Source organism: Podarcis melisellensis (assembly GCF_964234715.1).
Source record: "Podarcis melisellensis genome assembly, chromosome: 4".
In the NCBI taxonomy this organism is placed as follows: domain Eukaryota; kingdom Metazoa; phylum Chordata; class Lepidosauria; order Squamata; family Lacertidae; genus Podarcis; species Podarcis melisellensis.
Window position 1 is genome coordinate 3,687,875 of NC_138531.1, and position 20,563 is coordinate 3,708,437.

The following is a 20,563-nucleotide window of genomic DNA, read 5'->3' on the forward strand; positions in this document are numbered from 1 at the left end:
TAAACCACTCATCACAGCAGATCTTGCTTATAGGATTGCTCCCGTAGTGTTACATATAGTGTAGAGATTTATTGTTATACGCAGGAATTGGCTCTCAAGTAGAAAAATAATTCCGGAAAAAATAATAATTCAAAAATAAATGCATGTTTCAAGAAAAGTTTAATGAAAACAAAGCAGTTCTGAAAACAAATTGCAGCTCTAATGAACAGCAAGTTCAATGCTACAGTTTATATTGTGTTACTCAAACATGAAGTTTGAATGGACTTGTATTGATTGTCAGTTATCCAGTCATTCCTAGTAATGCACATACTTCAGTAGGAGAAAAAAGTACAGTAAAGAAGAACATCTGTAACATTTACTGCAAGTGGCATGGATGCATTCTTTTGGCAAAAGGGAATGTCAGTGATAGACTTCTGAGAGCTCAAAGAATGCTTTCCTTGTTTAGTGGAGAAAGCCTTTCAGCAGTCTCTCCCCCATTCCACCAGCAATTCAGCATCCATGCTACACTAACTGTGTCATTTTTAAAAGAACGCTTGGTGCTCACCACTTTTTTATTTTATTTTTGGATAAAAATCAGCCTAAATGTATGCCTTCAAAACAGAGTTTGATATCTTTGGTTGTGTAGTTGTGAGCGTGGGAAAATGTATGCGGGTGAAATAAATTGTTAATGCAGCCAAGTGGAGTTGGACCTCTACTATAACAAAAGCAAGTGTCATCCATAAGTCTTCACATTTTGGAGATAAATGGGACAACAGATTGAAAGAAGAGTGAACACTCAGCACATTATATTGTGCACAAACCCCTCCGATGATGCCAATAGAATTAAAAAACAAATAAACCAAGAAACAACACCCCCCCACAGCTTTATGAGTCTTAAGAAAGATATTTCAAGCTTTTAAATGGTTCCATATGGTAACAGAGATGGGGAATAATATGCAGCAACTCAGAGGTAAATCAGATTTTGTGCATGACATATACAGCTTTAATGCAAAGTGGGCAATTCACTCTTGTCACACAACTTAATTCAACCAATGGAGGCCATGATGCTGCTACTAAAGAGTGTCTCTCGGATCAATGCAAACAGAATACAGCTCTGACTTTAGCTGAGTGGGGGCACAATGGCTTCACCTGCTCTGGTTCTTCCAGAGCCTCAGGCAAAGGTCTTCTTTTCCTGCTCTGCTGCTTGAGAGCCTTTCACAGCCTAGAAATGGCAGAGACTGAACCTGGGACTTTTCAGCACTTGAACAATGGACAGCCAAATGCCCCCTGGAGATCAGGCACATTCACAGGTCCTGTGTGCAGGGCTGAGAATTGCCTACAGAGCCCCATAGACGTCTATAGCCATGATTGCCACCAACAATTCATGAGCAAGGAAGTAATGATCTAATTGTTTCATTACACACACACACACATCCCACCCTTTCCCCCAACGGCACTCTATGGGGTCACATTTTCATGCTTACAGAGGGGGTGGAGGTAGGGAATAGCAGGGTGAGGAGCAGACTCTTTCAGTAATATCACATTTTCCTTTGGCTGCTCATTGTCTGTGTCATTATTCATCTCTTTTTAAGGACACGGCTGATTCTGTATGAGTGAATAGTTTATATGGCCTACAAGAGAGTCACTGAGGCCAAATTGATTTTTCTTTACTGAATATATATCATGTGCCCTTGGGCAGTTACAGAGGTTAGAGATGTAATGCAAGTGATTATGAAAATAGCATGCTTAAAATGCAGGTCTGCATAATACGTGCTAAAAATAAGAATTTAAAAGTATATTATGATGAGACCAGGCAAAATTCCCTTACCCATAATATTCAAATGAATGCACAACAGAGTTATGCACAATATATTGATAATTATACACCTGTTTACTGAACCACAGTTGTAGGCCCCTTGCAATTCATAGCAATATGTATTGTAAGATTTTCTATTACCTGGTTGTAATCCTGAGAGAAAGTAAATAGTCATTTCAGATAAATGAGTGGGGTAGGAAGTATCTTGTTTCTGATATTAAATTGGGATTTGATAAATGATGGAAGCAACTGAGGAAGCGTCTTCTGCTGCGTGTGAGCTCCAAAAGCACAACCGCCAGATTGTGAGAGGGGAGCTAATCCAAGAAATCCACATACTGTATTCTTCCTTCTCCTCCACTTTAAATAACTACTGCTTGAAGGGATTAGCAAGCAAGAGATTGAACTATCAAGTGCTGGAACCAATTTCAATTGAAACAATCAAATATTATGCTTGAAAATAAATCCCAATTTGACCTTTTCTTGCCCCATCAGTGGCCGGGGGGGGGGGATCAAGTGTCAAATCCCAAAAGACAAAAGAATCATAGCAGGCTCAATCATTGCTGGGACATGAAGACTTCAGCTAATTTTCTGAATGTGTTTGGTGCAGTGTGAGTGACTTTCAGGGTTGCATGTGTACAGGGCCAATCCTACAGCAAGATCTGCTGCAATAAGCAGGCTTAGGTTCCAGCTACACCAGTTTAACTCCCTCATCCCTGGCTTAGCCAGAGATACAAATGTGTGTCTTCCCATCCTGGCTTACCTGGGATCCAGCTAGCTGAGCAGAGCCCAGCAGATCACAAGCTATCCTAAAGCCTGAAAAGGGGGTGTTTGGGGGGTATGGTGGGGACAGGACCAGTGGAAGTATTTGGGATGGATCCTGAGCCCATTCAGCTCCGTCATGTGAATTGGCAACCTGGAGTAAGTTAAATGGGCAAAAAGGGTGCTGTACCCCGAAACCTCTTTTAAAGGCTTGCTTTTCCTCTGCCGTCTCACCAGTAGCTCCACTGCTGAATGGAGTTTGAATCTGGTGAAACTTGACACCAGCTCAGTTTACACCCGTGTGCTTTAGGCCAGCTTCCTGTGTATTGCACTGATCCCAATATGTGATTGTGCAATATTATTTATTTGATACTAAAATGCTAATGAAGTTTTGCATCCTGGTATCCTGTGTGTGTAGGGGGGGGTGTCCAATTAGGGGTGGGAGAGAAATCAATTATGTTTTCAAAATTTGTGCTTTTCTGAATTTTCTGATTAACTTCTCCAACCAATATTATGCACAGAAATTCATATATTTGGGGAAAGTGTGCATAAAATGAATATATTTGTGAAACTAACATACAAAATGCATCATATTAGTAAAAATTGTTTTAAAGATGTGTACATTGGCCAAAACTGCAAAAAAAAACCCCCAGAAGGCTTATTAGAATAAATTCACACTGAAATGCTGATGAAATTTTATGAGTTTTCTTCACACTTAAATTGCTACAGATATGTGGAGAACTTGTTTTAAGGCTGGAAAATGAGAAACTAGGGGAAATGAAATTGACTGATTCATCCATTTCTACTTCCAGTGCTCCAAGACTATGTCCCCCCCCCCTCTTCCTGTAAGAAGGTAACATGCCTTCAATTTTAATCAGAAAACAAATGTGCCTCAGGTATTAGAAGTTTGGGAAGTAATAATTTAATCAATGATTTAATAAGCAGCAATAAAGTAAGACAAACAATAAACATAATTAAGAGGCTGATGCTATGCATGCTTAATCCAAAATAAGTTTTCTGAGTTCAGTGGGACTCTGATACATACTCTTTCTTTGGAACAGAAGAAAGAGTAAGTAAACATGCCTAAGCATGGCTTACAGCACTTTTATGCTGCGTACACTTACTTGTAAGTCCCATTAATACCTGAGGTCTGCCAGTTATGTGCTCGCACTGCTACAGGATCAGTCTACTTCTAGAACATGTGTGTGTGTGTGTGTGTGTGTGTAATTTGATTCATTTTTATTCCACTTTTCACAATATGATAACAGTAAAAGGGATATTAAAATACCAGGAGCCCAGGAACGTCTGGGCAAATAAATCTTTTGTAATTAGCAAAATGATAACACAGTTGGTACCTTCCGGATCTCTGACAGGAGAACCATTGCACAAAATGGCACCACCAATATTATATCCAAATATCCCTCCCCACCCTTTAGTGAGCCTGTTGCTAGGTGAACAAACCTGAACCTGAAGTAGCTGCAGCCTCTCGGGAATGAAGCAGTTGCGCCTCAAGGGTGTGAGTGATGCATTTTTATACTTTAAGCCAAAAATTACCTCAGAACATGTGGAATGTGCAAAAGCCAGTAGATGATTGAAGGGATGTTCATGGTAGTGGCTTTAATCACAGCAAGGCTAGTCAACACTTCTCTGAAGTCTCTCAGCCTCACTCACCTCACAGAGTGTTTGTTGTAGGGGAGGAAGGGAAAGGAGAATGTTAGCCGCTTTGAGATTCCTTAAGGGGAGTGAAAAGGGATGCGGGTGGCGCTGTGGTCTAAACCACAGAGCCTAGGGCTTGCCGATCAAAAAAAGGTCAGCGGTTCAAATCCCCATGACGGGGTGAGCTCCCGTTGTTCGGTCCCTGCTCCTGCCAACCTAACAGTTTGAAAGCACACCAAAAGTGCAAGTAGACTAATAGGTACCACTCTGGCGGGAAGGTAAACGGCATTTCCGTGTGCTGCTCTGGTGTCGGTGTTCCATTGCACCAGAAGTGGTTTAGTGATGCTGGCCACATGACCCGGAAAAATTGTCTGTGGAGTGGACAAATGTGGGCTCCCTCAGCCTGTAAAGCAAGATGAGCACCGCAACCCCAGAGTCATTTGCGACTGGACTTAACTGTCAGGGATCCCTTTACCTTTACCTCCAAGGGGAGTGAAAGGCGGGATACCAAGTCCAAACTCTTCTTCTTCTTCTTCTTCCCCCGCTAAATTTAAGCTGCATGTTCACAGTGTTGTTCATATCAGATAGGGGTGTAGAGATGTCTTCACCTGACACACATGACATTGTGGGTTTCTTCCCTCTGCAGTGCCTCAACCCCCAAAGTCCTGTTTATTAAGCTGTGATTTGTGCAAGAGTGTTCATCTGTGCATCCACAATGGCTATTAAGGTATATTCGCATTGCCATTTACTCCACATCTAGTTTTTTAGTTGGATTGAAGCTGGTTTGGGGTGGGGGAGGGAAGCATCAGCAGTATGACCCTACATGACTGACATGGAATTGTAGCTAACCTTGTGTGAATGCAGATTCAAAAACTAGCAGTGGGGCAACTTTGGATGCAGAGTAAGTGGCAATGTGAGCACACCCTAAGAGTGTGTTTTGCACATTTGCCTGGAAGACTTGTTTTTTTCTGTCAGAGCCATCAAATAATGCATTCTCAAGTGTCCTTAAAGGTAAAGGGACCCCTGACCATTAGGTCCAGTCACGGACAACTCTGGGGTTGCGGCACTCATCTCGCTTTACTGGCCGAGGGAGCCGGTGTACATCTTCCGGGTCATGTGGCCAGCATGACTAAGCCACTTCTGGTGAACCAGAGCAGCCCACGGAAATGCCGTTTACCTTCCCGCCGGAGTGGTACCTATTTACCTACTTGCACTTGACGTGCTTTCGAACTGCTAGGTGGGCAGAAGCAGGGACCAAGCAACAGGAGCTCACCCAGATTCAAACCACCGACCTTCTGATCAGCAAGCCCTACGCTCTGTGGTTTAACCCACAGCACCACCCATGTCCTCAAGTGTCCTTAAATGAGCTCTATCATGGCATGAAATTTGGGTCTTTATTCTTTCAATGTGCACATGAATGAATATTCTGGGCAGGAAGAGCTTCTGCTAGGATACATCCATAATGCTTCTTTTGCTGACAGGTAAAGTTTTTCCTGTTTTTAAAGAGCTTTCATTCACTGTCGATGGTAGCAGTTGTGTTTTTAGCTCCAAGCTTTAAAGCATTTTGATTGATTTTTATGTTTTTAATGGCTCTGTAATTTTTATTATATTATTATTAGGTAATTTGGAATCTTTGCAATGAGACAACGGACAAATTCATATATGAGAAGGTGCAGAAAAAATGTAAAAGACAGTTACAAACAGATTCTGAAGTATTTTTTTTCCCCTTCAGCACTACTGACTTTTCTAGCTATGTTATTCCCTTGTAATATCCGGGGGGGGGGGGGGACAGGACATTCTGTTGTTCTATTATGAGTGAACAGCAGCCATTTTGGTTGCTGTGATCTCAAGCAATTTCATAGTGCAATTCCCTCCCCTCCCCAATTTTTTTTCCAGGGCTGTGATCTCATGTGGTGCCCCAAAGTGTGAATTTTTAGGTGTTGTGCCGAAAAAGACCACCGGGGCTGGGGGCACGGCTCAGCAACCAAAATGGCTCTTGTGAATAAAAATGGGAATTTGGCATTCAGGACGATGCAGTCCCAGATTTTGGCTTCAAAGTGTGGGAGGGTATGGGTGGCGGGAAGCACTCAGTTTAAAATAATAGGGTGGTACACTAGATCCCAGAGCAAATTGGGCTGATTTGGGTCAACCCAAATTTAGCAACCCCCAATTGCCCCAGGTCTGATCAGGTCCGTTTCAATGTAATTGGGATTTAAGCCATAATTAAATGCTGTGCTTGGTACTGAATTGATTTGGGCCCAGGACCTAGGTTAGAATGGCAGCCATGTTGTATTGAGGCACGGAGGGTGAACAGAGCCTGCTGGGCAGCCTAGCAACCAGATACTGTGTAAATTAGGCTTCAGTCTTACCAAAAGAATTTCTTAGCATAAAATCCCAGGGAAGGTGGTTTGCCATAGACTCTTAATGACCTGCAGACACCAGCAACCCACAATTCTTAGATGCAGTTGCTCTGAAAAGATTTGGTTGTAGGGCTTCCACGCCTAATGAAAGTCCAATAAGAAGCCCTCAAATGTGTGTGGGGGGTGTATATATATTATAAGGCAAGGAAGGCTGGGAATAATGGAAGGAAAGCAGTGAAGCATTTGTGAATGAGTCTGGCAAGAACAGACAACCATTCTCCAAAACAGCTTGGACTGAGGTGATTGGTGTTTGTCCATCCCTGATTTGAAACTGGGACAATAGCAATTGTACCAATATATTAGGAGATGTCTACTCCCTAACAATCTATTCCAGCACCTGATTTTCTCTTACAAGAAGACTGGAATAGGGTGGGGATCCCAGAATATGAATATATATGTATGTGTATGTGTATGTGTATGTGTATCTGTATATACAAAAAAATTCCTTCCAGTAGCACCTTAAAGACCAACTAAGTTACCGGTAGTTCTTGGTATGAGCTTTCGTGTGCATGCACACTTCTTCAGATACACATCTGAAGAAGTGTGCATGCACACGAAAGCTCATACCAAGAACTAACTTAGTTGGTCTTTAAGGTGCTACTGGAAGGAATTTTTTTTGTTTTTTACTATGGCAGACCAACATGGCTACCTATCTGTAACTGTATGTGTATGTGTATATGTATATGTATTTGTATTGTATTGATAAAGTGAATGAAATTCATTCTTTTAGGTCAATCAGGCTTCTTTAACTGCAGCCCGAGTTTGGACACTGTTCTTTTGCTCTCATATTCATTAATATAGTTTCCTGTCTAAGGAGAGTTAGTCCATCACAGGTTCATTGCTTCCACTCACCATCACAGAGAAGATGAGCTTACACTTTGCTGCATGAGTGAGAGATGCACTCAATTTTGCCTCCAGTGCACCTCCATCAATTTTAAAAATAGCAACATCGAAAACAACCTATTTTGCAAAACAGGCCAATGTTTCAAGGTATTTTTTTTTTAAAAAAAGAGATAGGTCTTTGAAATTCAGCATCCCTGTTCAACTTGATGAAGAAGTCTGTTTACTCATCGGGGAGGACGTCTTTAAAAGACAATTCTGTGGTGAGCCTGAGGTCCTAGAATGACTCATTTGGGACTAGCTGGTAGTGCAAGATAAAGATTTATGTGTGTTGAAAATTCAAGATTACTTAGGGTGATATGCGTGAAGTTACAAAAGGCTAGGAACTTAAGTCGGTATTAAGTGCAGGTGAGGTAACATAAGGGAGAGAAAAAATAGCAAGGTGGACTGTGCTGGGAGAAAGGGAGTGAGTGTGCCACGGATTCAGGTCCCCGTCCTTCCCAAACAGGTGATGCCCAGCCCCGATTGCCCAGCCAGGCAGATAATGTACAGCAGCAGTATGCAGGCAACTTGCTGGAGCTGAATGTTTTAATTTGGACCCATTTTAAACATGTGAATATATAATTATAAATATATACATTGTCCTGATGCTATAGCAGTGTTTCTCAGATGTATTGCAGGGAAACTTCTGTCTTGAAGCTAAAATATTTACATTTGATGTGTGAAATAATTAGAATGACACTCTCATGAAAGCCTTCCACTCTCCTTGGTTTTTATGTATAAATCATAGATCCAGTCATTCCTCCTGGTTGCATGGAGGAAAGTCCAGAGCAGTGGTTCACGTGGGGACGAACAGACAGCTTCCTCTGAAATTGGGCAATTTTGCCATGTCTCCATATGAGGAGTGACTGAAGGATCCACTCACACCAAAATGCAGAGAGATGACGCAGAATTATCAACCCCCATGATGACTGATTGGAAAGGTCATGAAGCCTGTATCATCATGCAGAGATACAGTAGGATACCCAGTGGCGTAGCGTGGGTTGTCAGCACCCGGGGCAAGGCAAGTAATTTGCACCCCCTAACCCGTGGATTTGCACCCCCTAACCCTAACCCCCAGATGTTGCGCCCGGTGCGGCCGGCCCCCCCTGCACCCCCACACTACGCCACTGGGGATACCTCTTCTATGGGAGGAAACGTGGGATTAATTTCCTATTCAGTCACGAGTTTATTGAGTATGTTTGCGCCGGTCTTTATTTCTCAGTCTAATGTACCACCAAGATAGTTGTGAGGATAAAACGGAGCAGGGAGCAGAGAACCACATATACAGACCTGAGCTCCTTAGAATAATGTGGAAGGGGGAATACACAAAAAATATATATATTCTGTTGCTACAAAGAAGGGTCAGAAAAGTAAAATTAAAATAATATGTAGATAGGTTAAAAATCCTATCTTTGAGGCAGCAACACCTTCAAACCAGAAGCCAAATAGAGATATCATGAAATATCAATCTATCCTGTGCTTAGCAACTTGATTGTGAAAATCTTTTTTTAAAAACTGTACATCAGTGAAGCTTTAAAGGCAATAGCTAAAATAATGTGGGAAGTTTTACAAAGGTGCATTGGCTGCTAGTCTTTCGAAGTAATTTTGTCACATAATCCTCTGTGCCATATTGATATAGCTTGATCATGAGCTTGCCTTTGGCTAGGATTTGCGGGTGCACACACAGACATCACTGCCACCACCAAAGGTGATAAGGTGTAACAGTTACATATGCTAGACTAATGGCAAATGAGCTTTGCAAGGTTTAAACTATTACTATCTGTTTACAGTGGTACCTCGGGTTAAGTACTTAATTCGTTCTGGAGGTCCGTTCTTAACCTGAAACTGTTCTTAACCTGAAGCACCACTTTAACTAATGGGGCCTCCTGCTGCCACTGCACTGCCACTGCACGATTTCTGTTCTCATCCTAAAGCAAAGTTCTTAACCCGAGGTAATCTTTCTGCGTTAGTGGAGTCTGTAACCTAAAGCGTATGTAACCTGAAGCGTATGTAACCCGAGGTACCACTGTATTTATTTCCTGGTATCATAGGGTAGGCTGACCTTTCTGGACTGTCATCTAAATGAGACTTTAGCATTGTTTGATATCCTGTTAGAGAAGGCAAGGCAGAACTCAGCGGCCAGGCTGCTCACTGGAACAAGATGGTTTGAGCATCTTTCAACAATCCTGGTCCAACTGCACTGGCTACCGATTAGTTTCCAGGCCCAATTCAAAGTGCTGGTTTTGACCTATAAAGCCTTTAACAGCTCGGGACTGCAATAGCTTAAGGACCGCCATTCCCATATGAACCTTCCAGGACCCTGAAATCATCTTCTGAGGCCCTTCTTCGTGTGCCTCCTCCTCGAGACGTCCAGAGGGTGACAACACAAGAACAGGGCCTTCTCTGCAGTGGCTCCCCATCTGTGGAATGCTTTCCCCAGGGAAGTTCGCCTGGCGCCTTCATTATATACCTTTAGGCGCCAGGCAAAAAGATTCCTCTTCAACCAGGCCTTTGCCTGACCTGACATCCTATACCCTTTTTAAAATCCTGGCTCTTTTGGGGGCGGGGGGGGGGGACCTGGTTTTTGTTTTGCTTTTATGTAAGTGATTTTTAATGTGAACCACCCTGAGACCTTCAGGTATAGGGCGGTATAGAAATAAAACAACAACAACAACAACAATTTACGTATTAGATAAGAAAGAAAGAAAAAACACATTTTATTACAAGTTAATCCTCCCTGCCAATGCAAGTAAGCATGAGTTCCAATTTATAATATGTCACAATTTATAAGAAGTCCTGTGATGCAGATACCACTCCTGTGTGCTTGAGATTCCAGTGCCCAGAGCTCTCCCCACCTTGAAGAAAGAAGATTGGCGTAGAACTCCCCCACCCGCTGTGCCTGTTCTGGCTGTGATTTGATATCTCTCAGCTTTGAACTTGCCATACTTTTGTCTTGGCATGGTGATGTGCCAGGTTAAACAGACCCTCATCACTCCTTGAGTGGAAGGAAAGACCGTCTTCAGTTGAGCTGAAGGCATGGGAGAACACCAAGCAGAAAAATATGCAGTTGGGGTGAGAACACAGCCCTGCTTCACACCGCTCTCTATAGGGAAGGTCTCAGAGGATGAACCATGTGCACGTTCTTGTGGAAGGGCACCGTCATCTTGTGGCACTTAGGTGGGCATCCCATCTTGTTGAGCAGTGTGAAGAGTTCTTTTCGGCTGATGAAGTCAAAGGCCTTCATCAGGTCTATGAAGGCAACAGACGAGGGGTGTCTCTGCTCTCAGCATTTGTTCTGCAGCTGGTGCAATGAGAAAATAATGTCAACTGTTGAGCTCTGAGCTCTAAAACTGCACTGTGACCTTGGATAGACCCTGTCGGTGTGTGACTGTAATCTGTTGAGAACTACATGGGCAAAGGCTATCCCCACAGGACTCAGCAGAGAGATTGCTTGATGGTTGTAACAATCATGGCAGTCACCAGATGCCTTCCTCTGCCCCACCTGCAGTAAAAGAGGCCTCTCCCATAGCTCTCTCTACAGCCACAGCAGGTGCTGTAACTCTCCAACAGTTTGACTTAACCCCCACAAAGGTAATGGAGTACCTGCAGGGGCAGAAAGAGCCAGCACTTGTGGGACTAATAATAGGGAAGGTTATTGTTGGGCTTGCATTTGATGTGAGGTAGAGTAAAATGAAAGAGTCTGTGGTATATTATAACTGCATATTCTGTCTGTCTGTCTGAATGTATGTATCTGTCATTGTTGATCCATACTGGAAAAGAATTCAGATAAATTTATGTTCTACTTTCCTAAGCTGACCAACTCACAGTATGGGTTCTCTCTCTATGGAAGAACAAACTCATACAGACTTCCAGAGCCACTGAGTTTTATTTAGAGGGTTATATAGTGGAATGATACAACATACACTTTTCCTTGTTTCTAACACGTTTACAGTTCTATTTTGATTTGGATTACGTTTGTCAGGTTTTAGCTTGTATATTTTAATTACAAACACAAGCTTGTAAGAAACAACAATCATCTTGAAAAGCAATGCTCAGCAAATACTCTGGTTTATACAGATACATTACCTTTAATTTTAAATTTTTAAATTAGGACTTCCGGGAGAGGCGTCATGGCTGACTAACTGCTTTCTGCCAGCATGCTGTTGACAGAGATAATTATGTGGTGATTAATTATAGCTAGGCTATAAATCCTAGCTATTGAATTATCTCTGAGGGACAGAGAGAAGAGGGATTAACTTTCAATATATCGAAAGCACTGATCCCATGTTGCGGGATCAAGAAATCTGCGGAGGACCCGGATGGGCAGGCTGAGTGATGGGAAGGGTTGTAACTGTGCTCAGCACTGCATAATAACCCTAGATATAAGTCCTTAGGGCAAAGGTCAGATTAACCTCCCTTTCTTCAATTATCTTCAAAACCCTTATAAATCATGATCAAAACTATCTCTCTGACAGTTAAAATGTTTGCATGAAATATGTCCCAACTGCTGGCTTAAGAAAAGATGCTATTCAGGGGCTGAAATCAAAATAAACAAAAAGCGTGCAACGAAAAATATAGCACTTATAGAACCTTTTTAAATAACAGCTAGAGTATTCTGTCTTTGGTAGAAATAAGGCCTTATCTACTTGATGCAACCTGCAGCTTGAAGCACCACTTTGTTTATAGCAATATGTACACTTGCAAAAAAACCACAAAAACCTGTCACTTTCTTATAAGGCTATGGACTTGTGGATTTAGGTCAGGATGAAGTCAGGAGGTGACAGGTTTAGTTGAGATTCCTGCATTGCATGCAGTTGGACTTGGTGGCCCACAGGGCCGCTTCCAACTTTACAATTCTATGATTCTATGAATTGTTCAATATCAAATAAAATATTAATATGTGTCAAAGACGTATAAATTCAGATCTGTACTCTGCAGTAAACACATGCAATGAATCTTCAAATGCTGCAGGAACCAAGAGATGAATATGCATGTGCAACCCAGTCCTTAATAACAGAGGTTGTTAAAAGTGAAATCACTGTTCCTGTAAATTTGCACAGGCGATTCTGGGATGTTAACTGGGTTATGGGTTCCAGCAAATATTCATCACACCTCTGTTGCTGCCATGAAAATGACAGAAGGACAGCAGAAAATGTGAGTGTCATCCATTTAATGGTACTGGCTTCCAAAACATGATGGGGGGAGGTCTGGATAACTGACATTGATAGGACCATGATGCTCGGTTGCAATGTCTGTTAAACTGGCATTTGATGGCACCTTGAAGATTTAAAAATAATGATGAGGCAGTCTCCATGCTCACATTGACTGAAAATTAAATACACCCTGCCTATTCTATGGAAATGGTCTTAATTTCACAACATCACTTAATTTATTCATTATAAGAGAAGCTGGGAAGGTCATTTTATTGAAATAAATGTTGGGCCAGTTTACATTGGATATAACCATGAGCCGGGGGGTGGGCACACAAGACAATGATATTATGAAGCACATTTTCATCTACTACATGTTACAACAACAGCACCAAGATTATTGCCAAATCTACTTTTGCCTGCAGCGGAACACTGCACCTAATTTTATGAGGTTGTTTTTACTGCAACAGTTGCCATTTCAGGAACATAAACATTTTCAGACAAAACCTTGCCTTCCACTATTTCATTCCTGTTCAAAACGAATGACACCCCCCCCATCTACTGCTGAGGCACCAGAGTCAACAGTCCCCAGATTTTGTGGGGTATGTTGACTGCCAGGCATGAGAAAAGGTTTTGAGATAAGCATGAGGATTGCTGTAAAGCCTGATGGCGACCCAAAGACAATAGCCACATTCAGGTGTTCACAGAATGCACAAAGGAAACGAGCAACGCACGAACCATGTGCACTAGAGCTGCCCCACCACCCTGACCTTGCTGCTTCCACCCCAGACTTACATCTGAGAGGGAATTATTCATGTGTTTAGAACATGCTTGGAATCTTCCCCAGCTAGGAGGAAGCTTGTAGACCCACAAAGAATTCCCCTTCAGACTTTCCTGCTCATGTAAGAGAAGCTCCGGAGTGGGCGTGGGGCCTTTGGAGGTGGTGTGCGAGCATCCATGTCTACCCAGCTGCTTAGAAATTTGAGGTATTTTTAATCTGTTATAGTATTTTAACTTTTGTATGTTTTAAGGTAGGGTTATGTTTTTCCCCCTTGATGTTACTGTTTTATCTTTTGCAAACCACTTTGAGAGGGTTTTTTTTTTTTACAATTAGGTTCTAGAAGGAAGAGCCATTTGGGGACTCCTCTGCAGGTTAACTGTTCAGGTTCTTAAAAGAACAGTGGCACACAGCTTTCAGGTGACAGCCTTTCTGCTGATACCATGCAAGTGGTTCAGGTGCAAAAGGCCAACAACCTGGTGCATGGCACATTAGAACTGGTGCAACAACTCTTTGACAGTTTTACATGTGAATGGGTCCCCAACATTTAAAGTTTTGGGCCAGCATGTGCCAGCCCATGGATTTGTAGATACAAATATGACCAGAAATTTGCATAATTTTAATCATCCTTGAAATTCCTTTTATCTAAATCTTTTTATCCTATGAATCAGAAATTCTACATGAATATAGTTTCTGCATTTTTAGTACACACATTATTATGCAAACTTTGTACTAAGTAGGATAAATATTTACATGTAAAGGGTTGCTCAGTGACTTGTGGTAGCTTTGACTATATTATATTAACTGCAGATTGCATGAGATTCTAAGAAAGACGAAGAAAAGGAGAGGCATGGTGCCACTGAACCTTAAAGCAAATCAGGCTGAGCAAACAAGTTCTCATCGTACAAATTTATTATTATTATTATTATTATTATTATTATTATTATTATTATTATTATTATTAATTCAGCCATTTAATATTTTTAGAAGTCTTTAAGGTAGCTTATGAAGACCAAACAATACAATAGGAAATATATTAAAACAAAAAAGTATATGTAAACAGAAGTATAGCAGAATTTGCAGCTTTGGCAAATGAAAGAGACTTGAGAAGCTGTAATAATATAGCCTGGATATTACCAGTCTCTGGAACAGTCACCGCTTTTCAGGAGGAGGCACAGCTGGGGGTATCCACTAAATGCTATAGATGCCATTTCTATGACCAACAGCAAAACCTAAGGAAGTACAAACCCATCCAATACAGGCCAACTACTATTCTCATGGGTGTTGACTCATCTAACCATCACACTCGTCTCTTGTCTGGACAGGGTTAAGCATTCGTTTATTATCCTTTATGTAGATTGCTGCAGACTACAAATCCCTATTCTGGACATGCATAGCTACTTTTGGATAAGATTAAAAACAGATTTAGTGTTTGGTGTTGTCCGCGTATTGACGGTACTTCTTCTTAGTAGATGGCCTCTCCTAGTGGTTTCATGTAGCATGGTTGAATAAAACCAGATGGAATCCCATAAGATAAATGCCACTGAGTCAATGAATAGTCATCCAGCTCTACCTGCTGGAATCTGCCTGTCAAGTCAGGTGAAGCCACTGCAACATAGTGTTTCCTATTTGCATTCCAAATAGGCAAAGCAGGAGGATACCATGACTGATGGAATGGCGTGAAAGCTGCTGAGAACAACAAGTTAATCAAGTATCTCATCCTATTGCAGACTGCCCACAAAGGTTTCAGTTCCCAAAACTGCCAGAAATGGGTTCAGAAATGCCATCCAGAAATGTCTGGTGTTACCTGCCATCACACAAAAAGCTTTCCCAATAAGGGGAGTTTTGCTACCAAGTCCATTGATGTTTCTGCAGCAGCAGTCTTACCAACTCTTGGATCCAACTGGACACATCCTTGCTGCTAGTGATCAACCATGATGAGGAAAGGTCAGGCATAGGGATTGTTGACTGTACTCCTCCAAGTGTCTTATGCACATCTATTGGCTGCTGTAGTGGAAACTCATACAAGAAAATGAGGCGAAGGAAACAACACACGTCAGTTATTTGTCCCACTATTAGGGGAAGAAATATTTTTCTAAGAGACAATCATGCCAGCAGAAAGTTAGTGTGATGACCCCACTGTCCATGAATGGGTTACCCAAAATAATTTATAGTTTTGGTACAGCCAACCCATATTTAAAATTCTTATATAAGAAAACAACAAAATAATAATCTGTTCGATAAAATTAACCTGAAATGCAATATTACTAGCATTAGTTTCCATTTTAAGTTGAAAAAACAATGTCTATCACAATGGCAAACACACATATCAAAAGAGATGAAGGCCCCAATCCAGGATGGGGCACCTGCATTAACAGCTTCTGCGTGCAAAGCTAATACCATACATGTGCATTCAAATGGCTGGGTGCATCTTTTCATGCAGGGTGGGATGCCCTTATTTTTGTCCACAGCAAATTATTTCCTGTGACCAGACCTGGATCAGGGCCTGGATAATAATAATTTATTATTTGTACCCCACCCACCTGGCTGGGTTTCCCCAGCCACTCTGGGTGGCTTCCACAGAGACCAAAAATACACTAATCTGCTGGTTTGAGATTGATAGGCACTTGCTAATTTCATACAAACACTTGCAACTTTTTCAAATATCTGTTTGATCTTTGTTATCAAGGTGAAGGACAACCCAAAGACATCTAGCCAAAATCACAGCATGAGAGCAGTATTTCCTATAACTATTCCTGACAGCTGTTTATCCCATCTATTTTTAAAACTTCCAGTGAAAGAGATTCTGCAGCTTCCCTTGTGAATTCTTGTCATTGCTCACCTTTTCTGAAAGTTTTTTTTTAATTAGAATAAATTTAAGCCAGCAACTAAAACAGACTGGTCCCTATCCATAGAAAGTTACAACTTACTCAGCCCTATTAATTTCAGAGGACTTATTCATGATGAACTATATCATGAGCAAGACTATAGAGCTGAAACGAAAATGTTCCATATGTATGGGCTTCTCATTCTTTTCTATAAGGTACCACTGATGATGTTTCAGGGAGTGCTCAAGTGTAATAGTGCAGTTAGTACTGCAGCATCAGGACCAGTGTGTTGTAATAAGAAGAAGAAGAAGAGTTTGGATTTGATATCCCGCCTTTCACTCCCCTTCAGGAGTCTCAAAGCGGCTAACATTCTCCTTTCCCTTCCTCCCCCACAACAAACACTCTGTGAGGTGAGTGGGGCTGAGAGACTTCAGAGAAGTATGACTAGCCCAAGGTCACCCAGCAGCTGCATGTGGAGGAGCAGAGACTCGAACCCGGTTCCCCAGATTACAAGACTACCGCTCTTAACCACTACACCACACTGGCTCTCACATGAAGCCTGTAATTGCTAAGTAATAATTTTGTCTCCTACCTCTGAAGAGCCTAGACCTGCTTAGATATAGTTCCTAAAAGGAACTCAGTCAATGAGTCGCCAGGGGGAGCAAGGTCCCGCCAGGCTTGGCGAAATCTATCAGGGTCCATCAGCCTCCATGAACGAGCCCAAATTGGCTCGCAATCTAAGCAGGCTGGGGGTGGAAAGTCAATCCTGGCTTTCAGAGCATAGTGATCAGACCATGGCACCTTCATCGAGGGGGACATGATCACATCTATGCCTGCACCAAAGATCAAATCCAGCATGTGGCCTGCTTGGTGTGGGGCCCCTGAAACAAACTGGGAGAGCCCTAGTGTCGCCATGGAAGACACCAGGTCCAGAGCCTGTGTGGAGGGAGTGGCATCAGCATGGATGTTGAAGTCCCCCAATACCTATAGGTTAGGGAACTCCAAGGTCCAGTCAACCACTACCTCCAGTAGGCCTGACAGAGTGCCTGCTGGTGCACTAGGTGGCCGGAACACCAGACAGACAGCCAAGCTCTCCTCGGAGCCCCACACTAGGCCAACACATTCAATGCCGGGGATCGATGGCGATGGCAGAGCCCGGAAAGAACAATCTTCCCGGATTAACAATGCCACCCCTCACCCCCCGGCCCTTGCAATTGGTGGAGGACGGAGAAACCCAGGGGCGCCTTCTCTCATAAGGTAACAGTTTCCCCTTCGCGCGCCCAGGTCTCTGTTACACAAGCCAGGTCAATCCCCTGCGAGGTAAAGAAATCTCACAGGGTGGCGGTTTTGTTGCCTATAGACATGGCGTTGGACAGTACCAGTGACAGAGATGAATAATCCTTGCTCACCCTACCCTCATTCCTCGGGATGGGGCGCAGATTAGAAGGGGTACGAGCATATCCGTATCTCGATCCCCTTCGCCTATAACATCTGCCCCCACCGCCATACCTCCCTCGCCCCTCCACGGTAGCAATCCCAAGCCTCATACTTGCCTCCATTGATGGCACTGATGTTATTTTTCCCCAGCCCAGTTATTCTGCTTATAATATCAACAACTTGATATACTCTAATTAGTCGAGTAGGACAAACCAGCTAACCATCAGCTACCTATCTGATTATATGAAAACTATTATATTGTTTGTCAACCTACTATTATAATATTAAACTGACTAATTAATTAAATTAGAAAATAATCCACAAAACATTCCATAGCTAAACAAAGCTACCATATAACATACATTCAGGGAAGAAAAACAGGAAAACAACAATCAAGTATCTAACAATAGACAAGCAAAACTTAAATATAATCATGAAATAATGGACTATAAAGAACTAAAACAGCTGGTAAAGGGAAGGGGAAAAAGTTCCTCCCACCCTTAATATTGGACCCAGAATTCCGCATAAGATGCTATTAATAGACAACAAGGGAGGTGATATATCATGTTTTCCTCTAAAATTAAGAGCTAAACAAGGAATGGCTAATGCCAAACCTGATCAATTCCCCCCCCCCCCGTGCTATCGACAATCCTGGGGCCCGGAGGTTTTTGTAGCATCATGTGCCAGCTTGAATCTACTCGATCGCCGAATCTGCCAACCTGGATAACCAAGCGACATCGGGGGACGGGCAAAGGAAGGAGGGGCAGCCTCGGCAAATTCCCTGTTCGGTGCTGATGCTGTACCCAATGGTCTCAGGGGGCCCTCCCCTTGCTGTTGCGCTAGCACTTGTAGCAGCAGAGAAAGTGTTCCTCTTAGCATCAGGAGTCCTCTGGTTTCCCCCGCAGCTGGTGTTCTCAGGGGCCACAGGGTGGTACCTTGGGGGGGGGGAGCCTCCGTTACCTCACCGTTCTCCATGCCAGGGTGGGAGCCGCCAGTGTTGCTGCCTCCGGGACCGACCGTCTCCCAGCTGCCACCTGGGTAGGTTCAATCTCAGGTGCCTTGAGACCTGGGAGGTTCAGGATTGGCCTCATCCTAAACTCCAGCTGCATCTGAAGAAAGGATTTCAACTCACCCCCAGGTGGAAGGCCCTCATCACAAAGGCCCCTGAGAGCCTTGACCTCACGTAAGTTCTGTTGGTTACCCCCTCTGCTATGGCCAGCCGCCAGCCCTGTGGCTTAAGAATCTCTGGCGTCTTGAGAGCGGAACCGTCTGACAATCACTGACAATCATTCTCAAAGAACCAAGAAGCAGGAACCAAGAAGCTGCAGAAGGGGCTTCCAGTTCCACTCTGCCTTAACAGAGGCAGTCCCCATGACAGTGGGAGATCATTGGCGAAGGAAAAACAAGGATGAATCATCGTTGCAAATTCTCCCCAGGGATGGGGGGAACGGGCTTCACTCGCAGTTCATCTCAATACCTGGCTCTTGCTCTGGCATAGAATGTGGGGGGCAGGGAGGCGCTGAGTGCAAAAGCCCTTCACCTGGTGTAAACCCTCCAACACTGCCATTAAGAAGCAGAGGTTCTGTTAATTAGAGCTTAATTGGACTAAAGTACAGGCCCGTGCTAGAAGAGATGAGATCACAAACTGCAGAACAAACCAACTGCAAGGACTTCAAGGTTTGAATTTGAGATAAGACGTCATTTAGTGCAAAAGACTGGTGGGGAGCTTACGGTTTCTTTATTTAAAAATAATAATATTGAACGAACTCTGTGTGTAAAAAAAGGAAAAAGGAAGTAAAGCTCTATATTGCAAAAGGTTTATGATAGAAACTTAGAACTTGTCATTCCCCATCCTTTATTATCTATGAAGTGAACTGAATAACACTAAGAGGGCTTGGAATTTAATTTAATTGGAAGGATAATTTGCCATATATCTTCAGCTGGAAGGAAGGATGAAAGGAGTCTGTGAGCTGCCAAGGAACTGATAAGGTTCCTTATTGAGTCATCTGCAGTTCAACAGATCACTGTTCTTCCCAGGTTGAGAAGAAAAATGATTATAACAGTTTATTTACTGGGACAGAGCAACTTTTGCAGCTGTTGTTAAAGTTCTCAGTGCAAAACAATGAAGCATGGGACGAAGCACTGGAGAAATTTCTGGAACAACTATGGGATATCAGCTCTGCCCAAGGCATGATGGATAACAGCAACAATCGGGGGGAAAGAAAGACATAACCTCTTACAAGGAAGAAACACCACAGACAGAATAACTGCCACACACAGAAAGAACAAGGATATAGTTTCAGTTCCTCACTTGTAGTTTTATAAATCATTTAATGTGTCAACACGAATAGAAGTTAGTTGTAAAAGGGATTATTATTATGACTGAAATGTAATTGAAACTAACTGTCACAGCTTAAAATTAGCCCCTGTTTCTTTAATACAAAGGGAACTGAGTCACCATGAGTCAGCGGCTTACAATGAATCGGCAAAGCCTGCATGACTCATGCAACCTTTCACCTGCATATGCCTGTATACATAGAGTGGTCATTGATTTTGTGTGGCGTGGTGTTGGTTGGCTGGATGGCAGAAACTGGTTGTGTTTGATATGTATGAAGCTGTCAGTTTTGGTTGAATAAGAAGACTTTTAAGAATAAAAGCAGCATTCTGCAAAATACTCTTTCTCAATGACTCTTTGTGCTAACTAGGGTCTGAGGACCAGGCAAAGTAGGCCAGAACCTTTTCCTTTTCAAACACTGACAGGTTATGGGCCCAGTGTTTCTGAGCGTGTGCAGAGTGCAAAACAACTGACAACATCTCAGCAGGAAGCTGGTGAGTCCTGGTGGTGTATGGAGCCAGTG

At 42.7% G+C, this 20,563-nt stretch overlaps 1 long non-coding RNA gene across 1 annotated transcript in view; it reads right to left on the bottom strand.

The window, feature by feature from the left end:
- The window catches only part of LOC309367765, a 43,350-nt gene extending 23,087 nt beyond the window's left edge, over nt 1-20,263 (bottom strand). The window contains exons 1-2 of the long non-coding RNA XR_014167336.1: nt 18,666-20,263; nt 15,328-15,535 (exon numbers count right to left, since the gene is read on the bottom strand). This is a non-coding gene — a long non-coding RNA (uncharacterized lncRNA). The remainder of the gene's footprint in view (nt 1-15,327; nt 15,536-18,665) is intronic.
- Between the last annotated feature and the right edge of the window lie 300 nt (nt 20,264-20,563).